The 16,240-nt window shown below is 35.7% G+C and overlaps 1 long non-coding RNA gene across 1 annotated transcript in view; it reads left to right on the forward strand.

Annotated features, from left to right (window-relative positions):
- Positions 1-16,240, forward strand: part of LOC138701865 (uncharacterized) — a 173,149-nt gene that overhangs the window by 135,363 nt on the left and 21,546 nt on the right. Inside the window, exon 3 of the long non-coding RNA XR_011332711.1 lies at positions 14,498-14,694. This is a non-coding gene — a long non-coding RNA (uncharacterized lncRNA). The remainder of the gene's footprint in view (positions 1-14,497; positions 14,695-16,240) is intronic.

Below are 16,240 nucleotides of genomic sequence, written 5' to 3' on the forward strand. Positions count from 1 at the left end.
TAGTGTAAGTAATATCAGCATTATTTTATTATTCATATTAATTTTATGTTAATATTTTAATATCTATGTAATTTCTATCTTGTGCTACAATTTCATTTTTTTTTCTCAAGGTAGCTTATGGCATGGTAAAACATAATTGACATTTAGTTTGCTTATGCTCTAATTATGTTTTGAATTCAAAATTATTAAATTTCATCATTTCAAAATTAAAAAAAAATGCATATTAGGAAATCAGGCTTATTGTGTAAATCAATAGGTTGTTTGTCACGCAGTTTTCTCCATTCCAAAGCAGCTGCATGGCGAACTGCTCTCAATGTCTTTCTCAGCATTTTTATGTAAAAAGTTTTTAATTTCTCATCCGTTTTTGTGTGTCCACAAGCATAAACAATAACAATCGCCCACTTTGAGGCCTGTGGATATAAAGGGAAAAATTGGATCGGTGTTTGGTAGAGTTCCCGGGTAGTTCAGTTGGTAGAGCGTTGGTACGTTTAACCAAATGTCCCGGGTTCGATGCCCGGTCCCGGAACAATTTTTCCCTCGAAATTATTCAAATCAACTTTACCTGAAAGTTTGATTTGTATAATCGCAATTAATTTCTTTGGGCATGTTATTTTGCTTTTAAAATTAATTTGCCATTTAATGTACTAGATAATGCATAAAACTATTTATTTACCTTTTGCATAGAGCGTTAATTTCTTCTTTTGCATTATTATCAATGTTCATCTGTCTAGGCCTATAGTTAAAGTTATTTACTTTTTTCAAATGTGTCTGTACCAATTTTGATGTAATTATTCACATGAAGTTTGCGAGTGAACATAAGGTATTAAATTGTTTTCGTCAAGATTTGCTTCAAAACCTATTCTTTGTAAAGCAATAGATCAAGAAGACATCTCTCTGTAGGAGAATCAATGATTGACTTCCTCAAATCACTGTCTTCATCCATGTTGAAACAAAGCTGAATGAACGAAGGTTTCTTTTCGAACTGAATATTCACTGAATGCATGTGAAGTCTTTTACATCCTCGTTCGAGTCATTAATGATGTACCGCAAATCTAGAGAGCATAGGTATCATAGGTATCGTTATTTATGTCTCCACGATACACGTAACTTACATCGTGCAACTATATTTAAGGCAGTACACATTAAACATCTTTAAGCCGGTGCATCTAAGATAGAAAATCTCCACTTTTCATAGTAGGTATTTGCGGAAGGAGGAGCATTTCACGAAATAAGATTCATATCACAGTGTTTCATCATATTTGCAAGTTTCAGAAAAAAGTATAATATAGAGTAATCATTTTAGTTAATCTGTAAACTAGTAAATCACATAAAACTTTAAGTTTTATTGGCGTCTATTATTAAATTTCAACTTCTTCACGGGTAAGTTATAACATACATTTGGGATTTTCTTTGCTTAAACATTGCATGCACTTTCTCGAGATTTAACCTTTCAACGTTCAGATACCAAATTCATCAGAGTTCGGTGCTGATATGCTCTATCTTCAGGGCGTATGTCTTTTTCAACAACGAATGACAAAACCATCGATATAATTTTGAGGTATAGGGAAAGTGATTAAATTGATCATTTTAAAGTATATAAATGCATCTAGGTTTATAAACAACGAAGCAGTAAAAACTAAAGAGATAAAAAGTGGAATTAACTCTTAACAACAAGCGATTATAAACTGGAATGCTCCTTGGAGACGGTGGTGACTATCCCGGTACTGGAAGAACTGAGGAAAATGACAAAAAATGTTAACCTTGGCAGTCAATGTTGGATATCTAACCTCGTACCAGTACACTGTCTGCAAATATTCAGCTTTATGTAGACTGGATTGAGTTTATTCCTATGTATGAAATATTTTGTATGAGAATTTTGTTTTTGACTTCCGTAAAAGAGTGAATCTACTACTGCGTGAGCATCTAGACTGACAGAAATAACAGCTATGACAGTGAAATATCACTCTTTGAAATAATATTGTAGAACAGTACATAAGAAACTTACACATATATACAAAAGGACTAAAGGAAATTAGGTAATTTTGCACTTCTGTCGTCGGAAACGAAATCTATTTCTAGTATATTTTATCTTGAATATCACCCATTGAGTCAAGTGAGTACATGTATGAATATGAATAAGAATATGAATGGGTAATTCCACGAAAACCATGACATCAGATGTCACATATGAAGTTGTTTTAAAGTCTTTACTATTTTTACGTCTGAGAGTGACGAATGGACAAGACCGAGGCACAGAAGAGAGCTTGTTTTCGTTTATAGTTTGTTCTGAATGTGAGCGGGAAGTTAGAGTATATTATTCTTACAAGCGAAGCAACTTGAGTGAACTTTGGTCTCCTTTATCTCATTAGTCTGTGAATGATCTTAGCAGTGAGTGGTTTGATTGAACGTACACCTTCGCGAAAGAGGATGAAGCAGGTATAATACAATGCCTCATTCGATAGTTTTAACTTTTGTTATGAGGTCATCTAAATCAGCTCAAGTTTATGTCCCGTCCGTTACCAAATGTTTGAATTTATTTAGTTTCAAGCTATACTATTGCAAACTAGCCAATGAAAAAACATATTCTCTTCCAATATTCCATGGTGAACACCATGAACCTTCAAGACCTTAATTACATTCAAAACAATATTTTTAATCGTGGCAACAGACGGGACATCTTGTGGTAACAGACGGGACAAGAATAACTGTCCCATCCGTTACTTGTCCGTAATAATGAAGTCCATACCGTGAATTTGTTATTATTGTTATTATTATTATTACTAGTATCATCAGCATTATTATCATCATCATCATAGTCATCCATATAGTTAGTTAAAGTGTATATTGCAGGTTAATAGTACTTTAACAACATGGCAAATATGTCTCCAGCCGAGAAAATGAAGCGGTACAGTATAGAGAATGTCTGAAACAGTCGGAGAATTATGAAGATGCTAAAATTAAGGACGCAAGAAGGAAGAAACATGCACGGGCTCTGAAGAAGACAACTATGACACCGAAGGATATGAGAAAGCAAAACGATATGATCGTGAACGGAAACGTGTCTACCGGTAAAAATTGAATAGCCTGAGTCCAAGTGAAGAACCAACTTGTTCAAGTATTCTGTTTCTAACACTAGGGCTAAAGTTGTCCATCATGCTCTCCGTAATCTGCCTGAAAGTCCAAGAAGGCATTATGAGGTTGTGGGTGTATTAGTGAGAACCTGTGAATTATGGATGAAGGAAAGCAACATATCTGTAATAGGAAACCCTGTCAAAGATGTCGAAGATGATCCAATTAATTTGTATTGCAGGGAAGATATCAGGAGATAGGATTCCGGAAGGAAAGACTGTTTAACAATTTACACAGATACTGGGAAGGTAAAAAATGCAGAAACAACATCTTGTGATGACCATTAAAGAAGCTTATAACCTATTCGTTGCAGGAAAAGGGACAAACATAATAAGACTTTCAAAATTTGCACCCCTTCGTCCTACAATGAATACTGTTCGAGCTTACATAGAATCAGTACTTTGTGATGTAGCAAACGAAAAGTGTATGTTCAAATATTACTAACATATATGGAGACTACGATAACTTGGACAAACGATTAGAAATTAAGGAGGAAGATTTAAAGAAACAGGTTACATATAAATAATGGGCACATGCAAATGGAAGAGTATAAGAAATTGAAATCAGTAGTCACATTGCAGAAGATGTGTAAGCATTCAAAAAGCAGACACCAACCCTCCTGATACATTGCTTCATCACAAGGCAACAAAGTGCATTTTTTAATGACGTAACACAAGCTTCATCTGAAGTGTGCTACCAGTGGACTTTTCGGAGAACTATTCCGCTATGTTTCAAAATGAAATACAGGCTGCTCTTTGGAATAAGAAGCAAATTACAGTTTTCACAGCAGTGGCGTGGTTTGGCAACGAACCTTGTAATTATGCCTTGACGTATGATAAATATGCTGTCTTTGCTTTCTTAGACGAAATTTTTAGAGACATAAAAATAATTATCCAAATGTGAAATACCTACACGTATTTTCTGCCTCTCAATTCAAGCAGAGAATTAATTTCATGAACATATCATTTGTAGAAGAAATTTATGGGATACAACTGTCCTGACCTTTTTTTCTCCTCGAGCCTTGGGAAAGAAGCTGTAGATGATGTAGGGGCAACTATTAAAAGGCTTATTTGGACTCGGGTGAAAATAGGAAAATACACAGTTCAAGATGCACAATCATTTGTCGAATGTGCTGCAACTTCTTCCGTCAAGATAATTTTGATTACAGATGAAACAGTGAAACATCATGATATGTTGTTGAACGTGCGTTGAAACAACACAGCGTCCCTTCCAGAGACACAAAAATGCATTCCATAATTGGAGTATCTCCATACAAAATCAAATGGAAATATTACTCTTACAGCTCTGATGGCCATGAATTTACATTAAAAAAATCTTCAAGTAGAAAATAAAAATATACCTATTAAATGGATTTATGGTATGCATGTTCAATCTAATTTTTTAGTCTTTTTTTATTTGTACTTGGATCAATCAATCAACAGTTTTGGTATTATAACGTTAAATGATTACGTTGTACAATATGCGACATTATACACGTACTCAATTGTATTATTTTGTTGTTATAAGAGATATGCTAAAGTAATATGTGCAGATATAATGTTTATTAATTGTTTAAAACTTTTTTAAAGTAGTTCACTGTTTTATTCAGTTGTTCTTTCCATTCATTACAGGACACATTCGGAAAAGTCCCATCCGTTATCTGTATGTCCCGTCTGTTACCCATTTTTAGACAGTTTCTCTCAATACACAATTCATATTACACAAAGTTTGAATGCACCCACGAATAGCTGTGTACACTCGCAATACTTGGTAATATTGTGGTATTTTTGTATTTCATAGCAGGACAGAGATTGTATAGAGTTTGTGTTCATTGTATATACTGTGTCATTTTTATGTCCCGTCTGTTACCTTCCTTTAAACAGTTATAACTGTTGTCAAATATTTTATAATTTGCTTTTCAACAGAAATAATATCAGCTTATAACCTGATGCAGGCATTCTGACTTTTATTTTGTATATTAAATAATTTCCGTACGAAATAAATATATATTATACTGAACAACTTGTATGAGTGTCCCGTCCATTACCGTGGAATTACCCGAATATGAATGTGAAAAGTCTGAAATTCCAAAAGGGCAACGGCCTCTTACAGGAGTGTAGGGTGAGTTGTGAAGGTCTACTACACTTGGGCAGCCAGTCCAAGAGAGCTTACACTGTACTTGCCATCTAAACACATAAAAAACTATACCAACTAAACACAAAAAACTATACAGACTGAACACATAAATTATGCAAACTAAACATGCACAAAAAAACTATGCAAACTGAACAGATAAATTATAGTCTGAACACACAACTATCCACACTAAACACACAAAATTATACAAACTGAACACATTAATTATACAGTCTTAACTCACACATGTAGTCTAGTACATTAGGCTGTTTTCATGTTCATTATAACCTAAGTTAACGATCTCTTAAAATCATATTACTCACACTTACATTTTTAGTTCTCCGAGTTAGCTCTGTGGTAGCGCGTCTGCTCCAGACTAGCCCGCCCGGGTTCGATTCCCGGCTAGGTCAAAGATTTTCATGTAAAATTTCTACCTCGGGACTAGGAGAGATGACGGTGTACAACTTCTAATCACTAGATTGTGCACCAGAATGCCTGGATTAAATGACAAATCTCTCCGCAGTGCATATGGAGAGAAGGCATATGTCACTCTTGATAGTGATTCGTCCGTCGGATAGGGACATTAAGCCTGGTTGGCCCTCTTGGTGCTATTCGACAGGAGTAGGATACGTGTCGGCACCGGGTTTCCCCTTCTCCCTTCATGTCATTCTCACCCATTCCCTACACTACACTTACACGAATACATACACATACACACACATACTTACCTAGTACACGATATAACTCTCCACAGATACACATCATGCATAGCGTGGGCCGCCGAATTGGTGTGCAACTTGAAAATGGGTCACAGTTCTGCCATCTATCCGCAATATGCGGAACCCGAATCACGCAAATGAAATGGGTAGACATTAGTTAAACACATCTTTATATTTTCTATAACTTCTATTAATTTCATAATATGTTGGAATTTCTTTGCAGAGAAGTAGTTTAGAAATTATGATTACGAAAATTAAATTAATTTAATTGAAAAATAGTAGTAATAATTGAAATTCAGACATTATTCAACATATATTTTGTTAAGATAGTTTCGCAAAAGAAAGGGAAGAAAGAAATAATCTTTCATTTATAAGTGTGCTTGGGAGTTCAACTCTTTTCGTTTAGAGTTTAAATAAATGAATAAATAAATAAATAAATAAATAAATAAATAAATAAATAAATAAATAAATAAATAAATAAATCAGTAAATGAATAAATCATTAAATATATCAATTAATAAATAAATCCTTAAACAAATAAATGAATAAATCAGTAAATAAATAAATAAATAAATAAATAAATAAATAAATAAATAAATAAAAATCAGTAAATAAATAAATAAAGCAATAAATAAATAAGTAAATAAATGGATAAATAGGTAAATAAAATAATTCATTAATGCATAAATAGATAAGTAAGTAAATTAATTAATATTTAGGAATCATGTATTTCAAAACATAATTTTGGACTCGTTTGTGGCTTCACATACTCCATATATTAGCCACTACAGGAAACTCAGAATCAACAGGCAGATATTTACGGGATCTTAAATCTTCTGAATTATTGTCGCTGTCAAATCAGTTCATCTTATTCTTATTATCTTTTCTAATTTTGAATTCGCATGGAAGAATATGTCAGTACGTAACGACTTAACGATGTTGTATCCTGTAACTCTTCGTTTCGAGTAATAATCAAGGTTTGATTTACTATCACTTTGTCATGCCTGAAAACAGACGTCGGCGCCAAATCCACAGATTCTCACGGATTTCTCCACGGAATGTTCGCTGTACGAATCCCACGGAGTTGGTCTCTTGGGAATATCTTGCGTGTAGGTGAACAGAAAAGATAAACGAAAATTAATTGTGCATATAGTCCGTATGGCAGTTTCATTAATAGTAGGCCTACACTCCTTCAAGGTAGCTACAGTAGCCTACATGAGACGAATAAATGACCCTGCGAGCGGATTTTTTAAGGCCTGAAGATACCACAGAGACAAATTATTGATGTAATTCCCTGTCCTCTCCTAAAAGCAATGGGACACAGCGGATCGGCATGATATTCCATTGATGCTATAGACATGCCATTAATCGTCTATTGTTCAACACTGGGACTATTACACCGATTCAACAGCCATCCTGCACAGGGTCACAGTCATGAATATTAGACAGAGAGACAGTAATTGGCTAGTCGTCTCTATATTTCTCACACAAATCCCTTCTACGACCCAATCAAAATTCAAAACACGCGAAAGAAGAATTCTTCGTCAAATCTTCCAGCTATCCAGACGCATCAGAAACAACAGTTTACACTAGAACAAAAAACGAAGCTACTCTTTTCTCGGGAATAAACCGCTTATATACACAACACATCTTCGCAAACCCACCAAACACAAATAATAAAAGGCACTGGGGAAATTCCTCTACAACTATCACCAGCCCCAACCACCAAACTAATACACACAAACAAAGCCTCAACCACATGGGACATTTAAATATTGTCTAATGGGACATATGACAACCCCCATGAAAGTCTCCATAACCACACAAGCTTTTGTGCCACCCGAAAAGAGAAATTGTATATGTAAAAAAATGTAAATTATATAAAATTTTTAATATATAAATTTCCTTTATATGCAATTAATTTTTTTATATTTAAATTTTCCTTTCCGGTGGCACAAGAGTCTGTATCTAATAATAATAATAATAATAATAATAATAATAATAATAATAATAATAATAATAATAATACTCATAAAATGTACAGTATTCACAAACAATTTATCCCTCCCACTCCCTAATCCACTACAAAACTAGTAATAACATAGGGCCGTATTCATAGACATTTTTAGACCGGGCTTCCGGTGGATGATCAGCGTTTTTCGTATTCATAAACCAGTGTTAGCGATAGGATATGATTTGAATTCTGTATTAGTAACCAGTGGATAGCCGGGGCTAGCTTAGTACGCTCGTAGCGCGTGCTGCGAAATGTCTATGAATAGCACCCTAAGATTATAACTTACCGAGAAAAAAAATCAAACCGATCACTCCACTTTACTTTAGCTGCACACCTATTGGCACTTGTGACAGAAATAGTTATATAACTATATATATATATATATATACATACATACATACATACATACATACATACATACAGGGTGTTTCAAAAATACGGGGCATAATTTCAGGTATGTATTTCCCACATGTAGACAATCAAAATAGTTCATTACAACATGTGTCCGGAAATTCTTCATTTCCGAGTTATGGCCTTCACAACATTGAAATTCACCGGAACGTTTTTCTTTCCGCAGGTCGTTGTCAATACAGAAGATGTTCAAAATGTCCACCTCCTGCTTGAATACAGGCCTCACATCGATGTCTCATTGACCTGCGAACACGATCCCAAACTCCTGGAGTATTGCGTATGTCCTCAGAACATGCCAAAATTCGATTCCGAAGGGATTACAAATCAGGCACCGGAGACGAATAAACCAATGATTTTAAATGGCCCCACAAGTGGAAATCGAGGGGGTTCAGATCAGGTGAGCGTGGAGGCCAAGCAATTGGGTCACCTCTACCTATCCATCGATCAGGAAACCTTCGATCCAAGTACCGGCGAGCCGTACGACTGAAGTGTGCAGGAGCGCCATCATGCAATAAGTGAATGTGTTGACGATTGATCAGTGGAATGTCTTCTAAAACATGAGGTATGGTGTTTTCCAGGAAGTTTGTGTACGCCTGCCCCGTAAGTCTGTTTACAAGTACATGGGGTCCAACTAATCGATCACCAATGATACCGGTCCACATGTTGAGGGAGAACCGCACCTGGTGATGAGATGGAACAGTTGCACGTGGGTTTTCATACGCCCATACATGCTGATTGTGGAAATTTGTTATGCCATCTCGTGTGAACTGTGCTTCATCTGTAAATAATACTAAGGCAGGAAAGTTCGGATTTACACCACACTGCTGCAAGAACCACTGACAGAACCTAACTCGTGCAGGGTAATCTGCTGGTGACAGGGCCTGTACACGTTGCAAATGATAAGGATACAATTGATACTCTTTCAACAGTCTCCAGACAGTCGTATGAGGAACATTGACTTGCAACGCTACCCTTCGTGTGCTGATAGAAGGAGTCATGTTCACAGCCTCCAGAATCTCCTCCTGTACTTCTGGAGTTGTAGATCTTGGTCGCCCCCTTCCCAAACCAGGAGAGTTAAATTTTCCATACTCACACAGACGGTAATGGAGACGTACAAATGTCTTCCGATCTGGACATTGTCACTGTGGGTACCTGTCCTGGTACAAACGACGAGCCAGCGCAGCATTGCCGTCCGCCTTACCGTACATGAAGTGTATCTCTGCCAGCTCTTGATTTGAATACATGTCGCACAGTCTAACGCCTACACAACACTGAATGTAACTTTCGCCTCGGAATGAACTGTCAGAGTGCCCTCTTAATGTCTCCTTTGACGGCAACGACGTGCGGAAAGAAAAACGTTCCGGTGAATTTCAATGTTGTGAAGGCCATAACTCGGAAATAAAGCATTTCCGGACACATGTTGTAATGAACTATTTTGATTGTCTACATGTGGGAAATACATACCTGAAATTATGCCCCGTATTTTTGAAACAGCCTATATATATATATATATACCATTGGCTCGAAGCCAGAAATCTCAATAAACCAACCTACCAACCAACCAACCACCCTTCCCTAGGCATCACCAAACCTCGTACATCTTACCCTGAAATCTTAAATAAAGGAAAGAATAGGATAATATGAAGACTGTTGAGGGAAACGGGAGAACTACAAGTATGAGAAAAGTTATTTTCCTCTGATCTGTCAACGCAGGGGAATGAACCCAAGTTTATGTAATGATAAGCCAGCTCTCAGTAACTACCGGAGAGGAATGGTACGGTCTAGTAGATTCGTTTTCCTTTCAACATCGTTATTAATAAGGACTCTGAATTAGTAAAAATGATGACAGTAGGAACGGTTGTACACCTGTAGTCCTAATAATGCTCTGACGCTGTGCAGGAAGTTTTCTGGAACTGTACGCTTTGAGTTACTAACACTACTGCTCCTTCTGATTTGAGACAAGTGCTTCTTGAAGGTATGCTTAATAATATGCAGTGATTTATAAGATTGTTCTTGTTTACCTGAGAAAATATATTTCCTTCTATTATGAGTCACTAATTGGGCATGAAAGGACTTAATTGTTAGGCACATGGTATACTCGAACTAGTTGATCGAGTTCTGTGTACGGTACAATTACCTATGATTGCGTGATGTAACGGCGGGCATTCATTACGTATATTGAAATCATCCTACTCGCTTGTAAATTGCCAGCTTTGACTGTAATTACGATAAATTAAGGTAAAAGAATTATGACTTCATATTTTAGTAAGACAAGTCTTAAAGACTTAGAGTAGGTCCTATGTATCTGAATGAGTTATGTAACTCTTAGTTCGTAACTTTCTTCTGTATTAATCAGAGTGTTTTGACTATCTTGTCTACGACGACAAGTTTCTTTTAAAACATAAAATTTATTGTTTATCTGTGCCTTGTTTTTTATGTGCAATTTTTGTTGTGTAATTATTAAAATGTTCGAGTCGTTACTAATAGAACGTTAACGACAGAAACTTGTAATAAAAGATATTAATAAAGGGTTATCTCATTATTTTTAGTTATTATATTCAATATTCTCTCTTTCAGGTTCAGGGTTATTTTACGTACCGGGAATTTACAACAGAGAACCCAAACTTTACTTGTTTTCAGAAGAATATAATGCTAAAGATTTTCGTCGACCTTATACAGGGACATCATTTTATTTTTACTTCAGTTTTTATTGCACCTGAGTTTTTGAATGTACTATACTCCCACCCCTTCTACTAATGAAGTTCAACCGTCCTCCACACAGATCCAAGACCGCATATACAGTCATAGTAGTCTTACGGTCATAGTAAACAGTACGTTCCAAAAATATGTTCGCGTTTTCCAGTGACGAAAGAGTTTTTAATATTGAGTCATTTTCGCACAGGTACTGTCGTCCATTTGCCTACGTCGTATCCCGGTTTCCCCCACCAGATTTTACTCGCCAGCTAGTGGCTGGGCTGTCTTAGCTCTTTTCTGATAACATTAATTTCTATTAGGAATTGGACGTCTACGTAATATTATACAACTGTTTAAAATAACTTAAATAAAAGGGCCTCGTTAAGCAATTAACTGTCATGTGATTTCCTCCCTTTCTACGACCCTACGACATAACCACTTGGATGGACAGTACATAGTATGTCTGAGTAATTTTATCTTTTCGGATCCGGCAGAAGTGAAGATTGAATTTACAGTACGTAAGGTATGTACTCTTTTATAGAGTAGATACAGAATTATTTCAGCAAGAGTTACTCGTACGTAGGACGAAACTGGTAATTGGGATTAGGTACAATAGTCTATAGTGCGATAATATGCACAAAAGAACTGAAGCCTGTATCGAAATGAACGGCCACCATTTTTAAAAAATGCGTTTAAATATCCATGTTATGATTATTTTTCAATTTGACTTCATTCTCTATATTGTACGCTAATGTGCTGTAGACAGTGTAATATACACTGCATAATGAATACGTCCACATGGACAGCTCAGTTCGTGAGTAAAAACACTCATTGTTAATACTGTACTGTATTTTGATTAAACAAAAACCTAATGAAAATGATCAAACTCAAAAGCGCAATATTTCCTAGTTTACGTAAATGGATGAACTACTTTTCTTCCCTCCTATACCTAGTAAAGTGATTTGTTTGTATATTACGCCAGTATCATCGAACTCCAGTCGTGGAAGGAGGTAGCAAACGGCGTTGATCCAGAGGTATAGGCAAGTTAATATTAAAAATGTTAGTAAAAATAAAATGATGTCCCAGTATAACTTATCTATCGTCCTCTACCGGATTTGAACTCACAGACTTCGGATTGACTGGTACCCACTTGACCGCCGAGGAAAACTATCCTTATTTAGGTGTGTGCTGAAACATTTGTTCAGTATTACTCAAATTTGCAGCTATAGGTCCAGTAAATCTTTCCCGATTTCCGGAAAGAGAGTTGACATTTACGTATCTCTCTTTCATAAGAGCTGAGTTTAGTGCGTGCATTTTGTGTTATGTTTGTTTATTAGTGTGTTTTCTTAAGCGATGATCTTGTGCTATCCCGACCATCGTGTTCCGCCATTGACTAATGTTTATTCAAAATCGTTGCAGTAATATGGACATAACGTGACGGTCCAATTCAAATCGTACTAGTTCCTTCAAGTTGGGTTATCAGAATTATTCTCGTGCAGGCCTACATATAATATTGAAATATTGTAGGGATATTACGAGTTTAAGAAGTAGTAATGGGATGAACATCGGAAAATGAGGGAATATTACTAATAGGCTATAATTCCATATGCAAAAAATCTTATGGAATAGGGATAGATGATAACGTCTAAAAAAATTAACAGATTCTGGGCGCAACAGGCAACACTGCATATGAATAAATTATTTTTATTCATGGCTGGTATCTAAACTGGTCTAGGCAACCTAAACAATGGCTTTATTCACAGCAGTGAATTCAAACTTTTTAAATCACTCTCTCCATGACAACCAACACATTAGCAGCAATAAAATCCATTCATTTATAACTTCTTCACAAACAATACATTACAAAGAAAAGGCCTTATAATTACTTTTACAAAACCCTGAGGTTCATTGCCACCTTCACATAACCCCGCCATTGGTCCCTATCCTGAGTAAGATTAATCCAGTCCCCAACATCATATCCGAACTCTCTCAATCGTTTTTTAATATTATCCTCCCATCTACGTCTCGGCCTCCCTGAAGGTCTTTCTCCTTCAGGTCTCCAAACTAACACTCTATATGCATTTTTGGACTCGCCCATGTCCTCCCATCACAAACGTCTGTATTTAATGTTCCCAATTATATATTAGATGAATACAATGCGTGCAGTTCTGAGTTCTGTAGCTTTCTCCATTCTCCAGTAACTTCATCCCTCTTAGCTCCAAATATTTCCTAAGGACCTTATTCTCAAACATCCTTAATCTCTGTTCCTGTCTTAAAGTGAGAGTCCAAGTTCCATAACCATACAAAACAAGCGGTAATGTAACTGTTTTCTACAAAGAAAAGGCCTACAATTCAAATTAAATTTAGATACCACTAATGGGTAAAATATTGTATAGCACACGAGAATAACAGATAACATCACCTTCTATCGCCTATAATATTTCTATAGCGAGTACTCTGGCGAACCCTGTACTATAAATTACTATTTTCTGAATAGGCCTACATTCTGATTAATGAACTATGTTATAGTCAGCGGTGTATGCAATTGAGGTGGAAAGGAACTGTCTACCTTATCCTATTATCTCCTGGCTTAGTTGTCTCATGAGGTATGCTCTATTAGTGTCAATTATGAGGTTCTAACAAGTCTTCGGATTGCTGACTGAACATATCTGAATGTCGAAGTTCATTGTAATTCTGGTGTTATTTTATAGGCACGGAAGTTTAATTGCGTTGATAAAAGGAATATAAATTACTATAGAATATTTTATAATTGCCATCCTTTTATAAAAGAAAAATTTGAATATTTTTTTACCGAAAAACGGTTCAAAATTTTCATAACTTAATCAGAAACTCCCTAAACATACATTTCCTTTGGTATATTCAACTCTATTTGTATGATTATTTGACAGCCAAATCACTATATCATGTGCTGAAAGCACAATTTAATTTTGAGAAATAATATTCCAGAAGGGAAAACAAATCCAGGACCTTTCAGGAGCATCGAAAGCTATGGATCGTCATAGAAAAATGTACCACAAAAGTTTAACGCATGAAGAAAAACTGGCATATCTCTAAACAAATTAATACTTACGTCCATTTAAGTGATATAGTGTGAGGAAGACAATGAATAAACTAGTACTGCACTGTACGGCCACAGTCTACTATATACAGTCACGAAGCTTGAGTTTTGAGGTTGCTAGAAACAATAGACTGTGACGGTACTATTTTGTATTGGCTGTAATGAGGCGATATTAGCGATCCTAGTGGTGAGCAACTACCTAATGTTTGCATATTTACTACGTATTGACCTTCGCGACTTTATATACTAGACTGTGGTACGGCCACTATTCTTGGCAACTGACTTTCATGACGTCTTTGTGTATTGCTTTTACAGGACTGTTTCAAGTTGAAAACATTGTCACCAGGCAGTGCTATAAACACTCTACAGGTTGCGATTGCGCCTTTCAATCATGCAACCCAAAAGACTTCAGTGCTAGTTTGGCTGCCTGTATAACTCACTAGTGCCCTCTCACGGACCATGAAGACATTTGCTGCTACCTGCACACGAAGATGCAAAAATCCAGTTCCAATGTAAGTCTTGTGATAACACCATAGTATTGACATTGTTTACAAGTTACGTTATTGAACATTGACCTTTTATTTATGTCTGGGGCGCAAGTTTCTTTTAAATTTGTCGCTATTTTCTGTCTTATTTCTGTGGTGTTTGATGAAAACATGGTAACTCCAAAAAAAAAACCTGTTTTGAGATACAAGCATTTTTCTATCTTACTACAAATGTGAATGGAAATAACGTAAGATTATACCAAATGTAAGAAACTGTTTTTATATAGGGATGAGCTTTCAGCTAAAAAAGGAGGCATTTTTGGAGTTATCATGTTGTGACCAAACACCACAGGTTTTTTGTGTCCTTAACGCGCTATATTCGAGTTATTATTTTCTATCCAAAGAGTCAGCCTATTAAATTCATCGGAAAATCTGGATAAGGTGATAGATATCACCACTCTATGAATACGAAGATCGTCAATAATAAAAATACAAAATAAAATTTTACAGAAAGTTCAGATTTGGAAATATCAACATTTTGCTTCATAAGCAAATAGCGTAGACATATAGCCTATAGTTTTTCTTAGACCTTCGTTGTGAACAAAAACGAAAGCAGGTACTATGGAAAAGCTATATTGTTTTTAATAAGTAGTTGTTCCATGTTTGATGATAAATATATTAACCGATTTCTTTAGTACAAAGCTTTGCAGTAAAGCCCCTAAAAAGTGTTTCAATATTTACTTAATGTTGTTATTGTTGTTGTTGTTATCTAATGCTGGGCTTTGGCAACGAAGCCTTTAGCGTTCTTGCTCTCCAATATTTCTCTGTGGTGGATCCATCAGGTAGAACTTCACAGGTTTATAGATGATCTTCAGTTATTTCTTCTTCTTTGTTGCATAGAGGACAATTTGGATTCGTGTAAATTCCTACTTTATCTAAGTGTTTGTCCAAATAATCATGTTCCGTAAGCAGTCTGAATTTTGCTACTGCTGTTTTACGTGGTATTTCTGGAATAATTTCTGTTTTTTTTATTAAAATGCTCCATTTTTTATCTTTGGCTTTGTTACATAGTGCTTGGTTTTGCTTGATCTTATATTTGTTTTTAATTAGTCTTTTGATGGATGTAAAAGGTAGGCTTGTATTTGTATTCTGAATTAAATTGGATCCTTTTTGGCAAGAAAATCAGCAGTTTTATATCCAGCAATTCCGCAATGTGCAGGTACCCATTGCAATTGAATTTTTTTCCGCAGTTTTTCAAGTTGTTGAATCATTTTGTGACATTCTTTAATTTGAATTTACATAATTTTATATGAATTTATTGCATATCATTCTGCTTTAGAATCACAGAGAATGACAGCATTTTGAAATTTATCTATTAAATCAATCGACCTATTACCTAAAAGCCAAATTGGCTAGTCTCTTATACTGAGACAACTCATCCTGCCTAAGGTATTTCCGTGGTTTTCCTAAGGCGTTAAGGCAAATGTCGGGATGAGCCCTAAAAGAAATGGGCCACGGACCTATATGCCCTTCCCCATAAATTCCCCTTTTTTCTAACAAACAACTTAATGCC

The sequence above is a fragment of the Periplaneta americana genome, chromosome 6 (genome assembly GCF_040183065.1).
Source record: "Periplaneta americana isolate PAMFEO1 chromosome 6, P.americana_PAMFEO1_priV1, whole genome shotgun sequence".
In the NCBI taxonomy this organism is placed as follows: Eukaryota; Metazoa; Arthropoda; class Insecta; order Blattodea; family Blattidae; genus Periplaneta; species Periplaneta americana.